Here is an 8383-nt window from a genome sequence, read left to right as displayed (position 1 = left end):
GGCCCTCTCTAGACGAGCCAGGCTGGGCCCTCTCTAGATGATCTAGACTGGGCCCTCTCTAGACGAGCTAGGCTGGGCCCTCTCTAGACGAGCTGCGTCAGCACAGGAGATAAAGTGAAGGAGGATCCGTTGTGATGGATGGTGATGATGAAATGGATCTGCCCAATAAACTGAGGAAAACACAGAGAGAACAGACGGAAGGCAGTTCCTTTTGATGTGAGCATTTATCATGGTGTGTGTACGAGACCTCTAGATCATCAACATGGAAACGAAGCCTCTCTCTCTCACTCACTCACTCACTCACTCACTCACTCACTCACTCACTCACTCACTCACTCACTCACTCACTCACTCTGTCTGTGTCTGTCTGCAGTCCCTCTCTCTCTTTCTCCCTCCTCTCTCTCTCTCTCTCTCTCTGTCTCTCTCTCTCTCTCTCTCTCTCTCCCCCTCCCTCCCTCACTCCCCCTCTCTCTCTCTCTCTCTGTTCTAATCTATGTGATGCACATTGTTATCCAGCTAAGCAGATAGTCTCAGTCTTAGCGAGTATATAGACTTAATTAGCTGAAGTTTCTCTGTGCTAATGAGACAGGAATTGCATCCCAAATGGCACCCTATTCCCTATATAGTGCACTTATTTTGACCAGAGTACCATTTGGGATGCAGTCAGTGTTCTCTCTGATGATGCCTGGCTGGCTATGCCTGCTTCTCTCCAGACCTGACGGGAAAATTATTTGAAGGGTGTGTGTTTTTGTGTGTGTGTGTGTGTGTGTGTGTGTGTGGAGAGATGATTTGTCAGTTCCCTGCTTCACAGAGAGCCTCTCTTCTCTGTGACATGTCACCATGATCATGTCACAAATACCTGACTACATGGCTCAGTTGTCCACATTTACCGTGAGACATGATACATTGTACATATGAGCCTCATTAACCACGTTGAGTCACATCATATCTGATACGTTGTATGCGCCTCATTTACCACGTTGAGTCACATCATATCTCACATGTTTTCTGTATTTCTGCACCACAGGATTATATTAGAAAGTCACTTTCATGACAGTCTGACTAACACCAGCAGTGTTTAGTGACCGTTAGTGTTACTGATTTATTTTACCAACAAGTGTTTGTCTTCTGGGTCGGAAAGGGCACCATTCACAGAGAGTAAATAATGAATACAGATGGAGGGAGAGAGAAAGACGGAGAGAGAGAGAGAGAGAGAAAGAGGGAGAGAGAGAGAGAGAGAGAGAGAGAGAGAGAGAGAGAGAGAGAGAGAGAGAGAGAGAGAGAGAGAGAGAGAGAGAGAGAGAGAGAGAGAGAGAGAGAGAGAGAGAGAGAGGTTTAGAGATGGTTTGACCTTTCTATAGCCATTTACTTTCATGCTGCTGATTTGTAAATTAGTTTGGAATGTTTTCTCTCTCTCTCTCTGTCTCTGTCTCTGTCTCTCTCTCTCTCTCTCTCTCTCTCTCTCCATCCCTCATTCACAGCTACGTCTCTGGAAAAAAAAGAGAGAGAGAGAGATTAAGAGAGGGAGAGAGAGAGAGATAGAGAGAGAGAAAAGAGAGATACAGTATGTAATTATTTTATGACAGTGCAATGTGCGTAAATGTATTTCACAGAAGCTTCAGCAGTACTGTCAAAAACTGTAGAAATATGCATTGTTTTTGAATCAGCAACGCTAGTTTAACAGATATAACATCCTCAAAGACACGTTAATTAAACACTTTAGAGACGTTTAGAGAAAGTCAGGATGTAGCCATTTATCTTGAACTCAAACGTTTATCACTAACGTCTAGCAGGTATCTTGGAGCAGTGAGTCAGAACATTGTGCTGCCATGGTTACAACATCTATAAGACTGTTTGTGTCTCAACAATGCAAAGAAATTCTACTGGGACTAAAAATAACAAAAAAAACGAGATAACTAATGTAAAATATACTGTCTCCGTAAAATGTATATAGTATGTATAAGCTGGAAGTAGAAGCCTAAGTGTTGTCCATTAGTTTACTCCAATTAGGGTTAGGGGAAAATAATAAAGGAAAATATACAAATATATGGGGGATTGGAAATTATGCAGATAACTACAGTACATTGATAGAAGCCACAAGCTATCTGCAATATTAAAGCTGATCTACCCCCCCCCAAAAAAATAAATAATATAATAATATATATATATATATATATATATATATATATATATATATATACATTCTACTGACTGTCTATTTTCATGGTGTGTGTGTGTGTGTGTGTGTGTGTGTGTGTGTACATGCATGCGTGTGTGTGTGTGTGTCAGGTCAACAAGGTCCCCTGATGACGTTGGACACAGAGTCTAAACAGCCCCACTGACAACAGAGGCTGCTAGGTCTAATACATCTAGCGAATAGAGTGCCATTTGAGACGCTGCCTGCCACTCAAATCAGAGGTGTTCTGCTTCCTGCCACTCAAATGAGAGGTGTTCTGCTGCCTGCCACTCAAATCAGAGGTGTTCTGCTTCCTGCCACTCAAATGAGAGGTGTTCTGCTTCCTGCCACTCAAATGTCTAAGCCGGAGTGTGTGACTGCATTTGTAGAAGAGTACCCCGTTAAGAGTGTGTGTGTGTGTGTGATGGTCCCAGAGATAAAATGTAGCATACTTCTATTTGATAAAATCCATTTTTATATTGAAATATAGGAACTGGGTTCTACAGTTTGAACCCTTGCTGTCTCTGGCTGCACACCCACCCCGCCCGGCCATCTAGATGTGTGAAAGTTAGTGTATAAGCTAATGATCCATCATGTATGACATTCCTGGGAGTGTGTAAACTTACATTTTGTATTACCATATCATTTTTGTATGTTCTCTATAGTTATGTACTTGAAAATGTATCAATTGACCAATTCGGCACATTTGGGCAGACTTGATACAAAATAGTCCAGTATTGCAATGCTTCACTGGATCAATTTTAAACTTTGCACACACACTGCTGCCATCTAGTGGCCAAAATCTAAATTGCGCCTAAACTGCAATATTATAAATAATAATATTAATATGCCATTTAGCAGACGCTTTTATCCAAAGCGACTTACAGTCATGCGTGCATACATTTTTGTGTATGGGTGGTCCCGGGGATCGAACCCACTACCTTGGCGTTACAAGCGCTGTGCTCTACCAGCTGAGCTACAGAGGACCACATATTGTGGCCTTTCTCTTGCATTTCAAAGATGATAAAAAATATAAAAAAAACACGTTTTTTTTGTTTGTATTATCTTTTACCAGATCTAATGTGTTATATTCTCCTACATTCATTTCACATTTCCACAAACTTCAAAGTGTTTCCTTTCAAATGATATCAATAATATGCATATCCTTGCTTCAGGTCCTGAGCTACAGGCAGTTAGATTTGGCCGCCATTGGACTGTGGAGCAGTGGAAACGCATTCTCTGGAGAGATGAATCACGCTTCACCATCTGGCAGTCCGACGGATTAATCTAGGATTAGCGGATGCCAGGAGAACGCTACCATGGTTCGGGCTAGGCCCCTTAGTTCCAGTGAAGGGAAATCTTAACGCTACAGCATACAATTACATTCTAGACGGTTCTGTGCTTCCAACTTTGTGGCAACAGCTTGGGGAAAGCCCTTTTCTGTTTCAGAATGACAATGCCCCTGTGCACAAAGTGAGGTCCATACAGAAATGGTTTGTCGAGATCAGTGTGCAAGAACTTGACTGGCCTGCACTGAGCCCTGACCTCAACCCCATCGAACACCTTTGGGATAAATTGGAACACCAACTGCGAGCCAGGCCTAATCGCCCAACATCAGTACCTGACCTCACTAATGTTCTTGTGGCTGAATGGAAGCAAGTCCCCACAACAATGTTCCAACATCTAGTGGAAAGCCTTCCCAGAAGAGTGGAGGGTGTTATAGCAGCAAAGGGGGGACCAACTCCATTTGAATGCCCATGATTTTGGAATGAGATATTCGACGAGCAGTATGTCCACATACTTTTGGTTGATATCCACTGATTCTAAACAGTCAGCAGTCCTCTCACATATTGAACAATAAGCAGTAGATTCTCCAACTTGTTGAACAGGTGAATTCATTAATTCATTAAAAATTACCTGGCTACCCAGACTCCTTGTTCCAGTCAAACGCTAAGCCACGCCCACGGACATTAGTATTTTCTCCTCAATGAGTCTGGATCTGAGTACCTCCCCGACCCTTCACCCGAATGAGAACACATTTGGGGCCATCTGATTGGTCCAGAAACCAATGGGTTGGGCCAGAGCCAGAACACACCTGGGTAAAGCGGCGGTTTGAAAATGTGATACTCTGATTGGTTAGAGATGATCCAGTCGCTCATTACTTTGTACACCGCCCCTTGTGCCCCTCGTCAACACAAACAACATCAATGATGGCAGTCTTAGACTATGCTGCCCATGATTTGGGAATGAGCTATTCGACAACCAGTATGTCCACATTCTTTTGGTTGATATCCACTGATTCTAAGCAGTCAGCAGTCTTCTCTCGTATTGACTCCCCCTCTCTCTCTCTCTCCCCCCTCCGTGCTCTCTCTCTCTCTCTACTTTGTCATTCAGCGTGGCGCGCTGTAACACGTGGTAGCGTGGGCCCCAGCGTGTTTCTGTGTTCTCGCCACATGAAGCGCTGAAACTATTTATGTGCTGAACTTTGACAGTGCGGCAGAGTCTGTCTCTCCAAACTCCTCGCACCTCGCCTCTCGTCATTTTTATGGCTTGCTCCTCGTCTCAGCGACGGAGAGGTAGAGGTACTGTGGAGTGTGTAAAAGCCCACAGGCCGGCAGCTTGGCAGAGACAGAGGAAGCAGAGCTGTGACAGACAGTTTAAACTTTAGACACACTAGACAGGACACAATGACCGACTGCACCACTACTACTGCTCTGCAAGGCTGTGGACATGGGGCGAGCTAACAGACACACCGACTGCACCAATACTGATCTGCAAGGCTGTGGACATGGGGCGAGCTAACAGACACACCGACTGCACCACTACTACTGCTCTGCAAGGCTGTGGACATGGGGCGAGCTTGGACTTGAGTAAGGCTGGCTGTTGTCAATGAAAAAAAGCATGGAAAAATAGCAAGCTTGAACCTCAAGACCCACTGACTACAAATTAACCATTTGGGACACGGCCTGTGTGTTGGAGTGTTGATCTAAACCTCTGATACCTGTCTGACACCTGTCTGACACCTGTCTGACACCTGTCTGACACCTGTCTGATACCTGTCTGATACCTGTCTGACACCTGTCTGACACTTGTATGACACCTGTCTGATACCTGTCTGATACCTGTCTGACACCTGTCTGATACCTGTCTGACACCTGTCTGACACCTGTCTGATACCTGTCTGACACCTGTCTGATACCTGTCTGACACCTGTCTGACACCTGTCTGACACCTGTCTGATACCTGTCTGACACCTGTCTGATACCTGTTTGACACCTGTCTGACACCTGTCTGATACCTGTCTGACACCTGTCTGACACCTGTCTGATACCTGTCTGACACCTGTCTGATACCTGTTTGACACCTGTCTGACACCTGTCTGACACCTGTTTGACACCTGTCTGACACCTGTCTGACACCTGTTTGACACCTGTTTGACACCTGTCTGACACCTGTCTGACACCTGTCTGACACCTGTTTGACACCTGTCTGACACCTGTTTGACACCTGTTTGACACCTGTCTGACACCTGTCTGACACCTGTCTGATACCTGTCTGACACCTGTTTGATACCTGTCTGATACCTATCTGACACCTGTCTGACACCTGTCTGACACCTGTCTGACACCTGTCTGACACCTGTCTGATACCTGTCTGACACCTGTCTGACACTTGTCTGACACCTGTCTGATACCTGTCTGACACCTGTCTGACACCTGTCTGATACCTGTCAGACACCTGTTTGACACCTGTCTGACACCTGTCTGATACCTGTCTGACACCTGTCTGATACCTGTCTGACACCTGTTTGACACCTGTCTGACACCTGTCTGATACCTGTCTGACACCTGTCTGATACCTGTTTGACACCTGTCTGACACCTGTCTGATACCTGTCTGACACCTGTCTGATACCTGTCTGACACCTGTCTGACACCTGTCTGATACCTGTCTGACACCTGTCTGACACCTGTTTGACACCTGTTTGACACCTGTCTGACACCTGTCTGACACCTGTCTGATACCTGTCTGATACCTGTCTGACACCTGTTTGATACCTGTCTGATACCTGTCTGACTCCTGTCTGACACCTGTCTGACACCTGTCTGATACCTGTCTGATACCGGTCTGACACCTGTTTGACACCTGTCTGACACCTGTCTGACACCTGTCTGATACCTGTCTGACACCTGTCTGACACCTGTCTGATACCTGTCTGACACTTGTCTGTCTGTACAACTCGCCGAGGGCACCATCTTTCAGCACCTTTCTGTCTAGCCAGCTCTTTGTTGACTTGGGAAGTTTTAAAGTCCTTATTGAAATATGAAATAGAATAGGATTTGTTTTTACATTCAGCATCACTACGCCAGGGGAAATATAGTATTCTTTCTAACAAAGATATCTACATATATTTCAGGATGTTGTGTATCCCTGGAAATAATCACAATTCATGTAAACATTACAGTTTTGAAAACATAGCTTGTCCAAAACCCGGGCTTGGGGTAAGTGGGTGATGGTGTCCTATGAAAGTGGGTGAGGGTGCTGGTAGGTCAAAGTTTAATTCATGGAATGGGTGTGTGGAACACAGTATATTGTGTATCTTAAATGTATGCCTACATTCAGATATATATCTCTCTGTTCAATATCACTTACCCTTACATTTCTTCACCAGTTGTCTAGGACAGGGATGTTGTTTCGATATGCCAATTCATAGTCAAGTTCTCTGCATTTGAGTCTACTAAGCCCGTGAAACTGGTCCGTGAGATTCTTGATTACAGTGCCTTCGGAAAGTATTCAGACCCCTTTACTTTTTCCACATTTTGTTACGTTACAGCCTTATTATAAAACGTATTGAATTGTTTTTCCCCCCTCATCAATCTACACACAATACCCCATAATGACAAAGCAGAAACAGGTTTTTAGAAATGTTTATAAATTTAAAAAATAAATAAACTTTAATATTACATTTACATAAGTATTCAGACCCTTTACTCAGTACTTTGTTGAAGCACATTTGGCAACGATTACAGCCTTGAGTCTTCTTGGGTATGACGCAACAAGCTTGGCACACCTGTATTTGGGGAGTTTCTCCCATTCTTCTCTGCAGATCCTCTCAAGCTCTGTCAGGTTGGATGGGGAGCGTTGCTGCACAGCTATTTTCAGGTCTCTCCAGAGATGTTCTATCGGGTTCAAGTCCGGCCTCTGGCTGGGCCACTAAAGGACTTTCAGAGACTTGTCCTGAAGCCACTCCTGCGTTGTCTTGGCTGTGTGCTTAGGGTCGTTGTCCTGTTGGAAGGTGAACCTTCGCCCCAGTCTGAGGTCCTGAGCGCTCTGGAGCAGGTTTTCATCAAGGATCTCTCTGTACTTTGCTCCATTCATCTTTCCCTCGATCCTGACTAGTCTCCCAGTCCCTGCCACTGAAAAACATCCCACAGCATGATGCTGCCACCACCATGCTTCACCGTAGGGATGGTGCCAGGTTTCCTCCAGACGTGACGCTTGGCATACAGGCCAAATAGTTCAATATTGGTTTCATCAGACCAGATAATCTTGAGCCCTTTAGGTGCCTTTTGGCAAATTCCAAGTGGGCTGTCATGTGCCTTTTACTGAGGAGTGGCTTCCGTCTGGCCACTCTACCATAAAGGCCTGATTGGTGGAGTGCTGCAGAGATGGTTGTCCTTCTGGAAGGTTCTCTCATCTCCACAGAGGAACTCTGGAGCTCTGTCAGAGTGACCATCGGGTTCTTGGTCACCTCCCTGACTAAGGTTCCCCCCCCCCCCCCAATTGCTCAGTTTGGCCGGGCGGCCAGCTCTAGGAAGAGTCTTGGTGGTTCCAAACTTATTCCGTTTAAGAATGATGGAGGCCACTGTGTTCTTGGGGACCTTCAATGCTGCAGACATTTTTTGGTACCCTTCCCCAGATCTGTGCCTCGACACAATCCTGTCTCGAATTCCTTCGACCTCATGGCTTGGTTTTTGCTCTGACATGCACTGTCAACTGTGGGACCTTATTTAGACAGCTGTGTGCCTTTCCAACTTATGTCCAATCAATTGAATTTACCACAGGTGGACTCCAATCAAGTTGTAGAAACATCTCAAGGATGATCAATGGAAACAGGATGCACCTGAGCTCAATGTCGAGTCTCATAGCAAAGGGTCTGAATATAAATAAGGTATTTCAGTTTTAATTTTTTTATACATTTGCAAAA

The sequence above is a fragment of the Coregonus lavaretus genome (assembly GCF_964263955.1).
Source record: "Coregonus lavaretus genome assembly, contig: HAP1_SCAFFOLD_730, whole genome shotgun sequence".
Taxonomy (NCBI): domain Eukaryota; kingdom Metazoa; phylum Chordata; class Actinopteri; order Salmoniformes; family Salmonidae; genus Coregonus; species Coregonus lavaretus.
The sequence above is the reverse complement of the archived record's forward strand: the minus strand, read 5'-3'. Positions refer to the sequence as shown.